The 18,522-nt window shown below is 41.8% G+C and overlaps 1 protein-coding gene across 1 annotated transcript in view; it reads right to left on the bottom strand.

Annotated features, from left to right (window-relative positions):
• The window catches only part of GRIP1 (glutamate receptor interacting protein 1), an 837,005-nt gene that overhangs the window by 649,597 nt on the left and 168,886 nt on the right, over positions 1–18,522 (bottom strand). The gene's annotated exons all lie outside the window — the stretch shown is intronic.

Here is an 18,522-nt window from a genome sequence, read left to right as displayed (position 1 = left end):
ATACATTTTTGGTCTTTCAGTTTATATTGCAAAAAATTTAAATTGCAGAGGCAATCAAATGGCATCAAAAGAAAGCGCTTTTTGTGGGGGGAAAAAAGGCACACATTTTGTTTGGGTAGAACATTGCATGACTGCGCAATTATCAGTTAAAACAGCACAGTGCCAAATTCTAAGAAGTGCTCTGGTCATTGAGCAGCCTAATCTTCCAGGCTGAAGTGGTTAACAGTTATAAAAAAACTGTTTTTTGCCAGTAATCACGGGGTCAGAAGATGTATGAGAGACTGCGGTGTGTTGTATATGTTAATAATGATCAACTGATATTTTAATTTTCCAAGAAGTCTAAAAAAACATAAATTAAGAAATACAGTCAAAGCACACTGTTAAATTTCATTTCACGCTCACTGAGCAAATATTACAAAACTATAACTACTGTCAACTTCTATTTTTTTAGCTAGATATCTTGTGGCCAACTCAGCTGTGACCTTGAAACATTTCACAGATGGGTGCATTACTTTATTTTGATCGTCATCGCCTTCCAGGATTTGTCAGCCATAAATACATGGTAATCTTCAGTATTGGGGGTCTTCTAAATCATTGCATTGCTCAGTACCCTGAAATTGCTTGAAAACAGAGAAACTATGTGGAATGTCTGTGAAAGTTTATGCAAGTAGTATTACGCTCTACTAATAATTTCACATATATATCCTTTTATCTTTTTATAGATTAACTTGAATAAAAACAGTAACAAATTGCTGCTATCAGAAAATTTGGAATGATAGGAATGGGGAATAATACAAAATGCAAGTAATCTTAATGGCCCAAGTTATTACCAATATATGAAAAAAAAAAAAGAGGGTATAAAACGATCACTGACTTTTATACAGAAATATAAAAAAAAAAAAAAAAAAGGAAGTCTCTATTAACCACTTGCTTACTGGGCACTTAAACCCCCCACCTGCCCAGACCAATTTTCAGCTTTCAGCGCTGATGCACTTTGAATGACAATTGCGCGGCCATACAACACTGTACCCAAATGAAATTTTTATCATTTTTTCCCACAAATAGAGCTTTCTTTTGGTGGTATTTAGTTACAGCTGGGAGTTATATTTTTTGCTAAACAAAAAAAGATGCAAAATAAAAAAAAAAAAAATCATGTAGGTCATTTTTCTCCTTCATTGAAATGCGCTGATCAGGCTGCACCGGTGGGCACTAATAGGCACAGATAAGGTGGCACCGATAGGCACAGATAAGGCAGTACTGATGGGCACAGATAAGATGGCACGGATGGGTGGCACTGCTGGGCACGGATACATGGCACTGAGGTGCAGCACTGTTTTTGCGGCAGATTGTGGGCACTGATAGGTGGCACTGTGGGCACTGAGGGCACTGATGGTGGCACTGATGAGTTTCACTTTTTCCCCTACTTTAGGTGGCATTCTACCTGAACTATTTCATTTCTCTAATGAAATCAGTGGAAATACATCAAAATGTGGCTTAGCCTTAGATTTAAAGCACACTGCGTTATAAAATCAACGTACATCATAATGCATGTGCATTGAAAAACATATCTGCCTAAAACAGAACAATGCAAACGGGCTCTGAACAATATGCATAAAATAATAATAAATTACCTAATATTAGAACTCTTTTACCGATTTAAAAAATGGTTACACAAAAATAAAACTTAAAGGAATGATGGTAATGAGGGAATGATGGTAACAATAGTAAAAGCACAACCAAGTTCTAATTCAGTCTTATTAGATTAACATTTCAGAACTTAAATATTTTGTGGTTATGGAGGTTATTGTAGAATCTGTGCATATTTTCAGAATCCTAACAAAATAAGGATTCAGAGCTAGTCAAACGCTTCCATTTGTGCAACACAAAAAAAACAGGTTTGCTTACCCTCTTAACCACTTACAGACCAGACCACTTTTTGTGATTCGGCACTGCGTCACTTTAACTGACAATTGCGCATGCAACGTGGCTCCCAAACAAAATTGACGTCCTTTTTTTCCCACAAATAGAGCTTTCTTTTGGTGGTATTTGATCACCCCTGCGGTTTTTATTTTTTGCGCTATAAACAAAAATAAAGCGACAATTTTGAAAAAATAAAAACGCAATATTTTTTACTTTTTGTTATAATAAATATCTCCCAAAAATATATAGATACATTTTTTCCCTCAGTTTAGGCCGATACGTATTGTACATATTTTTGGTAAAAAAAAAATAAAAAAAAAACGCAATAAGCGATTATTGATTGGTTTGCGCAAAAGTTATAGCGTTTACAAAATAGGGATAGTTTTATGGCATTTTTATTAATAATGTTTTATTATTATTTTTTTTACTAGTAATGGCGGCGATCAGCAATTTTTATTGTGACTGCGACATTGCGGCGGACACATCGGACATTTTTGACACATTTTTGGGACCAGTCATTTATACAGTAATCACTGCTATATAAGTGCAGTGATTCCTGTGTAAATGACACTGGCAGTGAAGGGGTTAACCAGTGGGTGGCAGTGTAGGGGTTAAGTGTTCCTAGGAGTGTGTTACTAACTGTGGGGGGGCTGGGCTTTCATTTAGTAAACACTGATCTCTGCTCCAATCACATGGAGCAGAGATCAGCGTCACTAGTTACTAGGCAGAACGGGGAGATGCTATTTACACGGCATTTCCTCCATTCAGCCGCCCCGTGAGACGATCTATATGCCCGCGGCGATCAAGTCCGCGGGACTTACGACCGGACTCACGGGGGGTCCCGACCGGCATGCGAGCGAGCAGCAGGGTGACATTGAAGATTGGACATACCTGTACGCCAATATGCCTGCCTGTGCCATTCTGCCAACGTATATTGGTGTGCGCTGGTCGGGAACCGGTTAAGGGTACTTTCACACTGGGGTGGGGCGCTTTTTGGACGATAGTGGGCCGCTTTTAATGGGTTAAAAGCGGCCGTGTTGCCATTTGCAGGCGCTTCAGCAGCGATGCCCATTCATTTCAATGGGCAGGGTGTTTAGTATACAATGCTCATAATCCACCCCAAAGATGCCGTTTGCAGGACTTTTTTTTCCCATCCCGCAAGGGCACCGCCCCAGTGTGAACGCACTCAGGCTTTCACACTGGGGAGGCATGAGAAGCGCTTTACAGGCTATTTTTAGACCCCTTTCACCCCACAACGCCCATTGCGTCGGCGGTAAAACGCTGCTATTTTTAGCGGCGTTTTACCGCCGGATCTGCAGCGCATTTCAGGCACTAGCGGGGCGCTTTTACCCCCCGCTAGCGGGCGCGCGAAAGGGTTAAAACCGCTGGCAATACGCCACAATAGCAGCGTTTTGCCGGCGGTATTACAGCGCTGCCCCATTGATTTCAATGGGAAGCAGCAGTGGAGGAGCGGTAAACACACCGCTCCTTGACCGCTCCAAAGAAGCTGCTGGCAGGACTTTTTTCTGACGTCCTGCCAGCGCACCGCTGTAGTGTGAAAGCCCTCGGGCTTTCACACTACATACAATGGTGCAGCTTCTTTAGGGCGGATTGCAGGCGCTATTTATAACGCTATTGCGCCTGCAAAATGCCCTGGTGTGAAAGGGGTCTTAGTGCTAAAATGTTTGAAAAACGCCTCAGTGTGAAAGGGTTGTTAGTAACACTACCGACATTCAAATAAACATGAACAGATCAATGTGAAATTTTTGCAATACACTTTTAACTTGCATTTTTCTCCCAAGGATGGTCATTGCACATTCTGTCCACATGCAAGACAGTGGAATAATCAAGCAGAAAATAGCACAAATTTGTAAAAAGGACAGAAACAACTTTAGGGCATATTTGAAATAAAATGTCACTGAATTTAGAGATTACAGTATTTCGTATTGATCAGGAGTAAAACTATTTGCCAAGAATAAATCTAACATGACCATTTGTAGAAAATGTTTCCATAAACGTCTGTAGCAAATTAGAATAAAGTATTTACTCAGTACTTACAAAAGGGCCTTTGTTTCACTTGCCAAAGGATATGTTGTTTTGTTCAGACAGTCTCAACTTAGTATAGGAGTGTTTACTTTATATTTTTACATGACTTTCACATTAATAAACCTGGTCTTCCTTCATTTTTTATTTCTGTGTGTCAAATATAGAGACTTGCAGATTGGCAACATGATGGTAAACTTCCTCTTCTGCACTGCCTCCATGCACTTGCAGGACAGGACAGTCCTGCAAGCAACATCTTTGGGGCAGCAGGGGAGCAGTGTATACACCAACTCCTCCACCGCCCCTGCCCATTGAAATGAATGGGCGCTGCTTTCAAAGCACTATAAAAGCGATTTGAAAGCAGCGCTAAGCAGGTGCTTTTTAACCCCTTTGTAACCCCTTCTGAGGGGTTAAAAGCGCCCGCTAGCGGCACCAAAGTGCTGCTAAAACTAGTGGTGCTTTGCCGCTAACGCCGACACCATCCCAGTGTGAAAGGTGTCTACGCTATAAAACGAGCAGTGCCCTTGTATTTCTCCTGTATTGTAATTTTATTTTAACTGTACTGTCTGTCCTCATGTTGTAAAGTGCTGCGCAAACTGTTGGGGCTATATAAATCCTGCATTATAATAATGATAATATACACACACATACTAATGCAAGAAAAAGTATGTGACGGCTTGAAATTACATTTTTGTAGTAATATGCCATAAATTGTCATGTGATCCTCACGTAATTCACTACACTAGACAGACACATTGCAACAGTTGTTAACACATAAAACTATTTATTGAACAAACTGACTAAACAATCACAGTGCTGGAGGCAAAAAAGTGAACCCTTGAAGGCCATAGCTGGTCGAACCTCCTTTGGAAACAATGACTTCAAGCAAGCACTTTGGTAGCTCTGCACAACGGAGGAATTTTTGAACATTAATCTTTACATAACGGCTTTAGCTCACACACATTTGTAGCATGTCCCGAGTGAATGAGTATTGTTGTTATTCCACAGCATCTCTATGGGTTAGGGTCTGGGCTCTAACTGGGTCACTCCAAAAAGGCGCATTTTCTTTTTCTAAAGCCAGTCTGTGGTTTATTTAATTAGATGCTTAGACTCTTTGTCCTGCTACATTACCCAACTTCTACTAAAATTAATTATCCTGTAGAATATTTTGATAAACCTGGGAAAAAAAATGTTCCCCTTGATGATGGCAAGAAGTCCATGCCCTAAGGCAGAAAAGCAAGCCCAAAATCATGATATTCCCTCTACCATACTTCACCGTTGGGATGATATTTTGATGTTGGTAAGCCGTGCCCTTTTTGCACCATACATAGTGCTGAGTATTATTCCCAAAAAAGTCAACTTTTGTTTCATCAGTCCACAAAACATTTTTCAGTAGCCTTGCAGCTCTTTTTTTGGAGAGCAGCCGCTTCCTCCCTGATGTTCTACCATGGGCAGCCTGTCTGTTCAAAGACTTGCATATGGTAGATTCATGAACAGGGTTGCTTGCCAGTTAAATTATGTGTTCAAGCCTTTAGTGGTTACTGTGGGTTCTTCTTCACCTCATTGAGGATTCTGTATTGTGCCTAGGGAGCCACCTTGGCTAGGTGACCATTTCTAGAAGAGCAGCCACAGTACAAAACTCCATTTATAGACAATTTATTTAACGGTCAACTGACGGATGCCTAAACCCTTTGAGATGGCTGTATATTCCTTTCCAGCCTTATGCAGATCAGTTACTCTGTACCATATATCTTCAGAGAGCTCCTTTTGCAAGGCAAGTTTCACATCAGCTGCTCTTTCTTATGAAAATCAATCCTAACACAGGATCTAAACTATCTTTGCAGTTACCGATCTTCTCCCTAAATTCTCTTGAACTGGTGATACAGTTTAAACAGTACCTTACTTTTCTTATAATACAAGAGTATCAGCCTCAGGGGTGTCATATTTCGCTAGTAAACAAGTGCTTGCTCCTGGTGCTGGGAGGAGGACTTTCTCTCATGCTGTGCATCACATGGGCGCAGTGAAAGACCACTACATTTCCCATGACGCAAAGGAAAATGCAGATGATGAGTCAGCATAAGCAGTGAATGGAAGGAGGAGTAAAGGTAGGGGTTGGCACTGAGAGCTGCATTTGTGTAAAGAACTGGAGGGGAGTGGAGGGCTGTATCTGCTATCCAGAGTGGGTGGCTCAGACCAGAAATCTCAGACTCCCGAGTTCACCCACTACAGTGAGCAAGGACACAACTACGTTTGTGCTCACTGTCAAGAACTACAGCAGGTAAGAGACAAGACCAGTGGCCACAGGAATGCAGAGCATAGTGGTCACCGGTCAGCCACTGCATACACACTGGAGAGAGAAACAAGCAGTGTATTGCACTAAGGTAAAGCAGCACCAATACTGCCCAATGTTCTGCCCAGGGCTCCACTAACTTTTTTTTTTTTTTTACAAGTTTCAGCTGGTACAAGAGCAGCGAGTATACAAAGTATTTACAGACGTAGGTTAGCCCATGTTCAAAAACAATGCATATGAAGGTAGAACTTTTTTTTGTTATTGTGAAACAATAATTAGGACAAAAAATAAAATCTCAATGTGGTAGGAATATTGTGTGCCTCACATTGTACAAAGCAACAAAACAGAAACACCACCAAAAGGTGGAACACTTATGCAAGGCACCGTAGGTGAAGGCTTATTTTTCTAAAATCCAACTCCCCTATATACCAATATAGCATTAACATACCTAGGTTGCAGAAAAATACAAGCTCTCTTTGATATTGAGAATAAGGCCTTACCCTAGCCCTTGCTGTATTTCTTAGAAAGCTTCAGAGACTCCCTGGTATAGATTTGAGACAAAAAACAGTAAAACACAGGAAGGCATTTACCAGCTGACCTCATTAGCACACCCATCAACAAAGTTTTCACGGCATCCCTGGCCTCTCTCCAAACTTGCATTTGCCGGGCTTACACACCATCTCTTTAGACAGGCTCAGACTGCATGCTAAACTCCCTGGGGCCACATGAAGCCAACAGGACACCCCTGATGTAGTGCAGGAGCGTGCCTGATTGGATAGATGATGTACCCTCCCATTATATAGTTTTGATACATTTAAAGGAAATTGTACAGATTGTATAGTGTATGACCACAATAATATGCCTAAAATTACCTAGACACGCTTTCAGTGTCATTAATTGTGAATGGCACACCAAACAGAAGCAAACACACATTTCGCTCCATGAAAAAACAGGTGACAAATGCAGTAAAAAACACGCAACTCGCACCATGCCAAAATGTCCCATGAGCTACTTTGTCACATGTAGCGCAGAACAGTTAGGCTCCATTCACATCTGTGTATTTACAAATGCATGGTAATTTATTAAGAAAAGTGAAATTCTGCCCGAAAAAGGGAACTTGTCTTTTAATGTGCATTGCTCTGGGCACAAGTTTACTTTAAAGTGAAACTATATGTTGCCTGCTCAGGAAATAACATTTTGCCGTTATAGCCTTGCCTCTATGAATACCTACAGTACATTCTGTGCATACCGTACACGTGTCCCATGTTTACACAGTGTACTTTTAGGTATGGAAGAGCATGTGGCCATCCCTTCCTCCTACAGTGCATATTTCACTGTAATGGTCAATCTTTACACATCTATATTTTATACAATCAAAAAAATGCAACAAAGAATGAATTTAAAAATGTTAAAGTGACATCTGTGCTTTGCCCATGCCAGAATTATAAAACCTGAAAGAATGGAAAAATCTGTTGTCTAACAAAATAGTCAGATTTCCATTTTAATCTGTAGTAACCAGCCCGCCCCCCCCCCCCCCCCCCGCCCCACAGGAGCCACTTGAATATTGTTGGTTCCTTACTCTGCCTCTTCAACCCCAGGGACAGAATTCCTGGAAAACCTGGCAGTAGTGTAAATAACACAGTGAAAGACACAAGTTATGGTGAACTCAAAAAGTAACTTTTACTGTGACCATGCTTAAAAGAGAATAGGACAAACAGTCACAGTAATATAAGGCAGTAAACAAATATGGTGAAATAGAACAAAGGACAAAAAGTCACAATAAAATAAATCAACACGATCAGGTCCGTCTGCTTTCAGGTGACTCCTTTAAGTGAAATGGCCCCAAGAGGAGAGGTAAACACATGAGAATAACATGTCAAGAAAATGGAACGTTAACTTCAATACAGCATCCGACAACCTCAAATAAATTGGGCTATGTGAATTCAGACAGGAGGAGGGTAGAAGAATTACCTTATTTTTGTCTGTCAGTAACCTCCCTTCTTCATCCCAGCAACAGAGTCTCAGCAGGCCTGTTTAATCACAATACCTGACCCAGTGCACTGAATCAACCACCAGTGTGGACCCACTTGTAAGTGACTAGCGTCCTGAACACAGATGGGGCCCTTAAGACTTCGGGTGACTTTAGGGTGGTGCACTTGTTTATCTCCTGTAATGAGGTGAACACAGTACATCCAGAAGGGCTTGGCATGCAACCAGTATTGTAATCCTATAGGGTAGCGGATAAGGATTTTCACTGCCAGGCAGGGTGTAACAGCATCACATTCGCATGTAACTAATGTAGCGGCTCAGCATCCTTATTACTGCGCTAGAGAATTACAGCCGGAAGGTCGGCAGCGGGCATCCGGAGTTAAAGAAGGACCCGAGTGCATTTCCAGGCATTCCCATTCAGTGTGTGATGTTCCTGTGAGGAGATGTCAGTCGGGCACTCATAAGGAACGGTACCACAGTACCTTCCCCTGTGGGCCTTTGGACACAGGAGTTTGTGAGGGTGCTTTCGCCCCCATTCCTCCCTAAGCCAGAACTCTGAATTATCTTTCAGAAAGCAGGGCTACAGGTAAATTTAGTTGTGCTGGGCGGTAGCCAGCATGGCTAATTTGCAGTGTTTAGTGGTCAAATGGCTTTCTCCTTAATTCTGTTTAGCTGTGGTTTCTTCCTTTTGTCAGTAGGTGGCGCTGTTGCCTTTGACATTAGAGTGATGAGTTACAGTGAGTTCAGATTATGAATAAACATACCTTTCTCAGCCAGATTTGCCATGAATGCCAGGAGAAGATATTTATTTGGAAGAAGTCCGGTGATCTAGGCATACAAGCAACTCTATGAGAGACCCAAAACATATATTCATAGATGCAAAACTATACAACAGAATAAAACTCTTAGCCCTTGTACACACGGTCGGACATTCAGATGAAAAATGTCCGATCGGACCGTGTTGTCGGAGGAACGGAGGAATAAACCCTTACACCGGTCGAGTCAGAGAAGCGTAGACTGAGAGACTGACGGACCAGCTCCCCCCCATGACAAATGCGTTCCAGTTCCGTGGGCTGACGAGATATACTCGGGATCACCTGCAAAAGGAAATTATACAGCTGAAGACCACTCCAGAATTCCAAAGGGGTGTCTGTAGCAGACAACCCAGCATCGCAACAGAGTTGGCTGTCGGCTCCCATAGTCACATAGATAGGGCTGCCCGCCCACAGCCAATCGCTGAAAATGAGGGTACTGAAGGCCGACCCGGTCCGATCCACCAAAAGCAGACAGATGGCCCTATGTCAAGATCTGTCGCTGGCGGATTGGATCAGGTGAGATCTGATGAAAATGGACATGCTGTTAGTTTTCATCTGATCTCTCCATAGAATACAGCAGTGCTCGACAAGCCCCTCCCTGTTCAGTGAGCAGAGAGGGACCTGTCATCCGCCGGCTCAGTGGAGATCAACGGAGAGATCTCCCGCTGAGCCGGCGGACAGAAGCGGACTCCGTGCAAGCGGATCTGCCTCATCTGAATGAGTCCTTAGGGTGTCCTGTGCCCAATCCCCCCTCTTCCATATTTTCCTGTTTGTGAGAAATAAACTTCTTTGTTTAAGCATTAAAGCATAAAAGTGGCTGGTGTCCAATTTCTATCTCCATCATACACCATGCCTAGTAACCTGCACTCTGAGGATGCATGTCAGCCCTACCCGCCTCTGGAGATCACAACCAGGCTCCCGGAAAGTTGGGGTAGAAGCTACAATCTGTTAACGTGAACCAGAAAAAGAAAAAAAATATTTGTTATAGATCACCTAAATTCTTTCTGGCTTTTGCATTTCCGAGTCATTGTTGCATTTGTGGCCGAAGGCATTACAGTTATGACAATGATCACACATCCTCCCAACAAATTCCAGGCTACAGGGTTTGATGCAAATAACATTTTGTTAATTGCTTCAGAACTGTAATTCAAAATCACATCTGTGATTCTCTGCCAGCATTTCTATTCTTTATAATACACACCAGGGAGGAAGTATCAGTATCACAATTAGAAGCATGTTTCTCAGCAGTGATTTACTGTTCCATCTGTTTCAAACGGAGCTGAAACAAACTATGGCCTTGCTAGTTTTAAGGGGGGCAAGATGTAAAATTAAATGCAGCTGTAAACATGGAAGGCTATGGGGATCCATTGCAGTTATATAAACTAAAGGTGACAGAAGTCCCTTGCATGCAGGTAATGTTCATCTATGCTGCCTACGTGAAAACAGAGTATTATATCTTGGCTGTCAATCATTATGGATGAAACTATATAAGCAGAACATGTTACTGTGCATATGTAATCCTGTCATGTATAGCCCCTACACATTTCATGTATAGCCCCCATTTCAACTGCCGTTTGCACAAAAGTGAAGATGTCAGAACAACAAGTAATTGTAGGAGTTGTGTGAAACACAAACAGTCCTAAATAAATTTAAAGCGGATCGACAGGCTTGCATTAAAAAGGAGGTGTAAAGTCTTGAAGTTTTTCACCTTAATGCATAGAATAAAAGCACTGATCAATGTAATAATGTCACTGGTCCACAAAGTAATTTGGGGTCCGATTTGTCCGCCGCAATGTCACAGTCCTATCAAAAAAACGCAGATTGCCGCCATTGCTAGTAAAAACAAAAGAAAAAAGTTAAATCTATCTGTAGTTTGTAGATACAATAACTTTTGTGCAACCAATATATGCCCATTGCAATTTTTTTTACCAAAATATGTAGAATATATAGTGGCCTAAACTGATGAATAAATTAGTTTTTTTATATATATTTGGGGATATGTATTATAGCAAAAAGTAAAAGTTGTGTTTTTTCCCCAAATTGTTGGCTTTGTCTATAGAGCAAAAAATAAAAACCGCAGAGCTGATCAAATACCACCAAAACAAAGCTCTATTTGTGGGGGGAAAAAAAGGGACTTTGTTTGGGTACTGCGTCATATGATTGTGCAATTGTCAGTTAAAGCGACGCAGTGCCGTATTGCAAGAAATGGCCTGGTCATTAAGGGGGCAAACCCTTCCGGGGGCGGAAGTGGTTAATTACAAAATTTACTTTTAATAACTCACTGCATCTGTGCGCCACAAGCCAAAAACACAATTTAATTCATTTTTAATATTCAAAGCAAACTCCCCGATCCATCAACATCTCTGCTTTATTTGGTTGAGAAATCACTTTGAAAAAAAAATTCCTAGCACTTCTGGCTGTGGCCACCTTGACTAAAGGCAAATGATTCATGTAGCAATTTCTTTCTGGAATCCATCTGCCCTTAGCTCAGGCTTGCATGTAGGAGAGTCCTTCGCTGAGAACACCCCTCCCCTCTCCTCCTAAAAAATCCTGGGATGTAAAAAATAATTTGCCTAGAAACCAGGAAGTAACCGAAGAAATTTAAGCAAAAAAAGTTTAAAACAAGTAAATATGATGTACTTTCCCATCTATTTATTGCTAGAAGCATGAGAATTAAATGTTGATTGGGAGAGTGAAGTTCCACTTTAACCACTTGCCGACCGCCGCACGACGATATACGTCGGCAGAATGGCACGGGCAGGCATATGGGCGTATATACAAGTCCCTGCCTTCCCGCGGGTGGGGGGCCCGATCGGGCCCCCCCCCGGTGCCTGCGGCGGTCGGCATTTGTTCGGGAGCGATCCGGGATGAGGGGGCGGCCACTCATTCATGAACTGAACTGATCTGGGGGTGTCATTAACATTTCACTGACACTCCCAGCAGTTCGCATAGGGCAGTGTGAACTGCCGCCGGGAGGCATGCGATGCGGGAACCCGCCGCGGATTCGTGGCGTTCCCGCATCGCTCCAGTGTGAACCAGCCTAATAAGCGATCATTTTTCTGATCGCTGTATTAGTGTCACAGGTGACGCTAGTTAGGCAGGTAGGTATTTAGGTTCGCCGCAGCTTTTTATAGCGCCAGGGACCCCCATATACTACCGCATAAAGCCCCCTGATTGCCCCCTAGTTAACCCTTTCACCAGTGATCACCATATAACGGTTACAGGTGACGCTGGTTGGTTAGTTATTTTTTTATAGTTTCAGGGCACCCGCCATTTATTACCTAGTCTCACTAGTGTACCCCTAAATTTAGGGGTGTCTACTTTCCAAAATGGGGTCATTTGGGGGGGGGTTTGTGCCATCTTGGCATTTTATGGCCTTCAAAACTGTAACGCCCTTAGAAAGCCTGAAGGCGGTGCTTGGTTTTCGGGGCCCCGTACGCGGCTAGGCTCCCAAAAAGTCCCACATATGTGGTATCCCCGTACTCAGGAGAAGCAGCAGAATTTATTTTGGGGTGTCATTTCACATATGCCCATGGAATGCATGAGCAATATATCATTTAGTGACAACTTTGTGAAAAAAAAATAAAAAAAAATTAAAGTTTGTAATTTTCCCGCAACTTGTGGCAAAATATAAAATATTCCATGGACTCAACATGCCTCTCAGCAAATAGCTTGGGGTGTCTACTTTCTAAAATGGGGTAATTTGTGGGGGTTTTGTGCCATCTTGGCATTTTATGGCCTTCAAAACTGTAATAGGTAGTGAGGAGTGAAGTCAAATATTTACGCCCTTAGAAAACCTGAAGGCGGTTCTTGGCTTTCGGGGCCCCGTACGCGGCTAGGCTCCCAAAAAATCCCACACGTGTGGTATCCCCGTACTCAGGAGAAGCAGCAGAATTTATTTTGGGGTGTCATTTCACATATGCCCATAGCATGTGTGAGCAATATATCATTTAGTGACAACTTTGTGTAAAAAAAAAAAAAAATTTTTTTTTTGTCATTATTCAATCGCTTGAGGCAAAAAAATAAAATATTCGATGGGCTCAAAATGCCACTTATCAATTTCCTTAGGGGGTCTACTTTCCAAAATGGGGTCATTTGGGGGGGTTTTGTACTGCCCTGCCATTTTAGCACCTCAAGAAATGAGATAGGCAGTCGTAAACTAAAAGTTGCGTAAATTCCAGAAAACGTACCTTAGTTTGTAGATGTGACAACTTTTGCGCAAACCAATAAATATACAGTTATTGACTTTTTTTTTACCAAAGACATGTGGCTGAATACATTTTGGCCTAAATGTATGACTAAAATTGAATTTATTGGATTTTTCTAATAACAAAAAGTAGAAAATATCATTTTTTTTCAAAATTTGCGGTCTTTTTCCATTTATATCGCAAAAAATAAAAATCGCAGAGGCAATCAAATACCATCAAAAGAAAGCTCTATTTGTGGGAAGAAAAGGACGCAAATTTTGTTTGGGTACAACATTGCATGACCGCGCAATTACCAGTTAAAGTAGCGCAGTGCCAAATTGTAAAAAGACCTCTGGTCATTTACCAGCAAAATGGTCCGGTCTGAAAGTGGTTAAATTCGTCCACCCAATTTGACTGGCAGAATTATTTTTTTATTACAATTCCACAAAACCACCGATGGTAGCTTAAATTCATTGTGCATCCTAAACTGTATACAGTAGTTCTATCTTGTAAGCTGTTGGAATTTCTGTTAATTCTGTTAGAATTACCATTTCTGTCACAACACAGCACTGAGGCAAGAAGGAATTATGTTGTATTCTCCATACCAACATGAATTATACTCAGCTGTATATTAAAATGCAAAGGGAAAAAAGAAAAAAAATGTCTTGTATTGTCTGCATGAAAGAATGATTAGGAAATAAAAAAAAAATTCACTACAAATTATCATTCTATTCAACATTTTATGCCAAATACGTTGACAAGATGATGCACAAGAGATTTTGGTATGACAGCTTTTGATTGATGGCTGCTCGCAATAGTTGAACAGGAACATCCTAAACAATTGCAGAAAATATATCCTGCTTGCACTCAGTCTCTATAAATTATGAGCACAATCCATTTGGATTCTCACTCTACTGCTGTTGCTGCTGCCGCTGTCTTGTCAAATAGGGTCCTCCATCAGATGCTGTCCTCTGCGTACTGCGCATGCGCAGTACACAGGAGCACAGATTCCGAAAATTGCCGAGGACGAACGGTGCCTGCGCCGTGAGTCCAGGTTCTATCCCCACTATCCAAGTGGACATGGAGTTAGAATAAAAAAGAGCCGAGCGCAGCGAGGCCGAGCCCGAAGCGTGGCGAGCGAAGCTCGCCCGCGAGGGGCCCTCTAAAATTCTAAACCCTATGTCCGCTTGGATAGTGGGGCTACCTCCTCCACTCACGGCACAGGCGCCGTTCAGCTTCGGAGATTTTCCGAAGCTTCGTCTGCTCCGTACTGCGCATGCGCAGTACGGAACGGACACATATCGATGGTCGGACTCAATTGGGCAGAACACCGCCTCCTCCTCAAACGCCTTTGGGCTCTGATCTCTACAAACTAAACAAGACATACAAACCAAGCAACTGAAGTGGAAAACGGGTCCTGATGATGCAGTTAAAAGCACTTCCATTTCATGTCATCCCTCACTATCAGACTAAGTTACAGAGGCTGGAAGTTATTATAACTTGTTCTAACTTTGTGGTTTTGTTTCAAAAGATTTGAATGGGGTGCCTAAAAAGAACCATATACCTGTTTCACCAATCCTATATATTTTTGTCTATTATTTAAAGGATTTATATATCGCCAACAAGTTGCACAGAGATTTGCAAACTAAAGGGAGGCTGTGCAGTTAAAATACCTTGTGAGATACTCTAAAAGGGAATGTCAAGTGACACTAAAAAGGTAATACCTGAAGGATGAGCAGATGTAGACTATAAAAGTATGGTCTAACCAAGCAATAAAAAGTGTGCTATGTCTAAGTTAATAAATCACATAATAAGACACAGTAAAAGTGCACTAAACATATGATGAACACATCCTAAATTGACATATCTGTGCAAATAAAGTCCATATAAAATGTGCAAAAAAAATTTTTCTTTGCCTTGAAGGGATGATGACAATGTGCACCACTGAAGAGAGTGCTCCCAAAAAGATTTACAAGCAAATTAAATTAGCTCCTTATCAGCTGTTCTGATCCCACAAGGAGACCACCAGACACCTTACTGCATAGCAGCCATATATACAAACCACGATCCTCCATACAAAGGTCACCACATCCCCAGACAATGCTGGTTACAGAGAAATGCGTGCTTTGGGAGGGGCCTCACACGCGACGTTATTCTGCAAGTCAGTCTGACCGCTTGGAACTGCTGGTTGCAACACATGCTGTGTAATTCCTTCAAAACTGTAAGTGTGATTTTATAATTTTATTAAAATTTTGGTGAAATACTACACTATGTGGATTTTCCTCTATACTTTAACTTGCTCCATGAAGTCCATCTTGACTTAGATTGTGGAACCTTTGCATGCAAGACCGTGGTATACAGTACATCCAGAAAGTATTCACAGCACTTATTTTTTTTCACATTTTGTAATGTTACAGCCTTATTACAAAATTGATTAAATTCATTATTTTCCTTAAAAAACAAAAAAAACAATACCCCATAATGCCAATGTGAAACACGTTGGTGGGGCAGCTTTGCATATTTATTAAAAAAAACGAGAAAATCACATGTACATATACTGTATATTCACAGCCTTTGAATTGAGCTCAGGTGCATTCTGTTTCCACTGATCATCCTTAAGATGTTTTTACTTGGGGTCCACCTGTGGTAAAATGTAAAATATGCAAGAACTGTGCAAAAAAATAAAACATTTTTTTATAATATATACATACACACATATATACACGGTAGCTCAAAAGTGAGTACACCCCTCACATTTTTGTAAATATTTTGTTATATCTTTTCATGTGAAGAAATTACACTTTGCTACAACGTAATGTAGTGAGTGTACAGCTTGTATAACAGTAAATCTAATGTCCCCTCAAAATAACTCAACACACAGCCATTAATGTCTAGACCGCTGGCAACAAGAGTGAGTACACCCCTAAGTGAAAATGTCCAAATTGGGCCCAATTAGCCATCCCCCCATGTCACGTGACTTGTTAGTGTTACAAGGTTTCAGGTGGGAATGGGGAGCAGGTGTGTTAAATTTGGTGTCATCGCTCTCACTCTCTCATACTGGTCACTGGAAGTTCAACATGGCACCTCATGGCAAAGAACACACAAGGATCTGAAAAAAAGAATTGTTGCTCTACATAAAGATGGCCTAGGCTAGAAGATTGCCAAGACCCTGAAACTGAGCTGCAGCTCTGTGGCCAAGACCATACAGTGGTTAACCAGGACAGGTTCCATTCAGAAGAGGCCTCGCCATGGTCGACCAAAGAAGTTGAGTGCACATGCTCAGCTTCATATTCAGAGGTTGTCTTTGGGAAACAGACGTATGAGTGCTGCCAGCATTGCTGCAGAGGTTGAAGGGGTCAGCCTGTCAGTGCTCAGACCATACGCTGCACACTGTATCAAGTTGGTCTGCATGGCAGTCATCCCAGAAGGAAACCTCTTCTAAAGATAATGCAACAAGAAAGCTTTTCTTAACACAAGCAGACTAAGAACATGGATTACTGGAACCATGTCTCGTGGTCTGATGAGACGAGGATAAACCAGATGAGGAGTGTGTCTTGCCTACAGTCAAGCATAGTGGTGGGAGCACCAGAGTCTGGGGCTGCATGAGTGCTGCTGGAACTGGGGAGCTAGAATTAATTGAGGGAACCATGAATGCCATGATCCCCTCCCATTGGAGACTGGCCCGCAAGGCAGTAATGCACCATAACCCCAAACACATCTCCAAGATGACCACCGCTTTTCTAAAGAAGCTGAGGGTAAAGGTGATGGACTGGCCAAGCATGTCTCTAGACCTAAACCCTACTGAGCATATATATATATATATATATATATATATATATATATATATATATATATATATATATATATATATATATATATATATATATAGCACTGATCTCCGAAGGAGCTGCTAATATTTGATTTGGCCTGCACTCTATTATACCCCCAATGACTTGCCTCAGTCCCCTTGACACAGCTGTGCTGCAATGTTGGTGTGAAGCGAACAATAAAAGGATAACCCCACAATAACCCCACTATGTACAATATAACAATAGTGTACCTTTATCATTACCTGGGTACCAGATGCTCCACCTGCAGAAAAAGGAAGAACGCTTCACACTAATTGTAAATTAAAGTGGGGTGCCTCCTAAAAAAAATTTTTAAATTCAGCAGCTACAAATACTGCAACTGCTGACTTTTAATAATCGGACACTTACCTGTCCCAGGGTCCAGCCATGCAGGGGAGCGAAGCCCCCCCTCCGCTCATACTTACTGTGGGCACCCGGCCGTGATATGCCGCACAGTCATCTGGGACACGTGACAGGTCCCGGATGACTGTGCGGCGTGAGGGGAAGTGATGTCCCCAGCCCGGGCAATGAAGAAGGCAGACTACGAGGGACCCCCTAGCAACAGGCATTTAGAGGCGAGTAAAAAAATGTTTTTTTTTTTTTTTAAGAATTTTAAACTATTTTTTATTTTTTGGTGGCAACACCACTTTAACCAGAAACATGTTTTTACTAGAACTGGTATAAAACAGTAATTACAGCATTTGTACTGTCACACAACGTAATGCAACAGCACAATGGGTGCTCACAACAATCTGTACATATAAAGCTGTCTTGGATGACCCCTGAGAGAGTGTGTCCAAGTGGGACCAATGATCAGAGTGACAACGCTGTAACTCTGGGCACCTTTCCACTTCCAGCACACCTAGGTAACCACAGGAGTATAAAGTTATCAATACAGTACAACACAATCACTAGGGAGCCCCCTCCTACTTTATGATGCAGTCCCTCTTAATATTAATAAGAGGCAAGGCCTTGCAATAAGAGATGCAGTCTTTAGTCTTCTGCTAGGTATTTGTGTTGTAGAAATTGTAATCTAAACAGTTGAACAAAACAAGGATTATTGTAGGGTGAGTGTTAGAACTGTTCTTGCAATACAGCACAGTTACAACTGCCTTTGGCGTAATTGATTCTGAACCACACAGTGTCAGTAATCAATGCAATGTAGGCTTGAGGCCTGCTTAAACTCAGTCCTTTAAATAAAATCTCCTCTGTGGGACTACAGGTCCCAGTGACATTGTGCTTAGAGTCTAAGTAGGAAAAAGTGCGTTAACTATGGGTGACAGCCCTCTCACCCAATCCGGTCTGAAGAGTAGATAGAGCTACGCTCCAGTTGTCTCAGTCTTGCTTCACACCAGCCTGCACCGTCACACCGATCCTCTCTGCAAGATGAACTGGGACCCTCTGATGGCTCAGACTGGTGTCTCCGGATC

The sequence above is a fragment of the Lithobates pipiens genome, unplaced genomic scaffold (assembly GCF_037356315.1).
Source record: "Lithobates pipiens isolate NorthernLeopardFrog02 unplaced genomic scaffold, aLitPip1_a1.2 Scaffold_8, whole genome shotgun sequence".
Taxonomy (NCBI): Eukaryota; Metazoa; Chordata; class Amphibia; order Anura; family Ranidae; genus Lithobates; species Lithobates pipiens.
Note: the sequence above shows the minus strand (reverse complement) of the source record. Positions and strands in the feature narration are given on the sequence as shown.